A 306-nucleotide genomic window follows, 5' to 3' on the forward strand; every position below is an offset into this window, starting at 1 on the left:
TACGTGTTCTTGAACATAGTGGGCCAATAAAATCCATTTTGAAAAATTTTCACAGTTGTCATAATCTCTGCTGCTACTACTAAACAACTAATTAACCAACTATAATATTTTATTCCTGTAATTGATCCCTCCATGAGTTAATTAAATTAGTTATCTAAGAAAAGCCGTAAAAAGCTTAGATTAGATTTGAGTCTTCATTTGTGAATCTTTCTGTCTTGTTGTTTTTTATATTTGTTTAAGTGTGTTTCAAGTTTGTTATTGTTCGGTGTTTCAGGTGATGTTTTTTATACTCTATCTTTCTATCTT

This window comes from Populus euphratica, unplaced genomic scaffold (genome assembly GCF_000495115.2).
Source record: "Populus euphratica unplaced genomic scaffold, PopEup_1.0 scaffold1368.1, whole genome shotgun sequence".
In the NCBI taxonomy this organism is placed as follows: Eukaryota; Viridiplantae; Streptophyta; class Magnoliopsida; order Malpighiales; family Salicaceae; genus Populus; species Populus euphratica.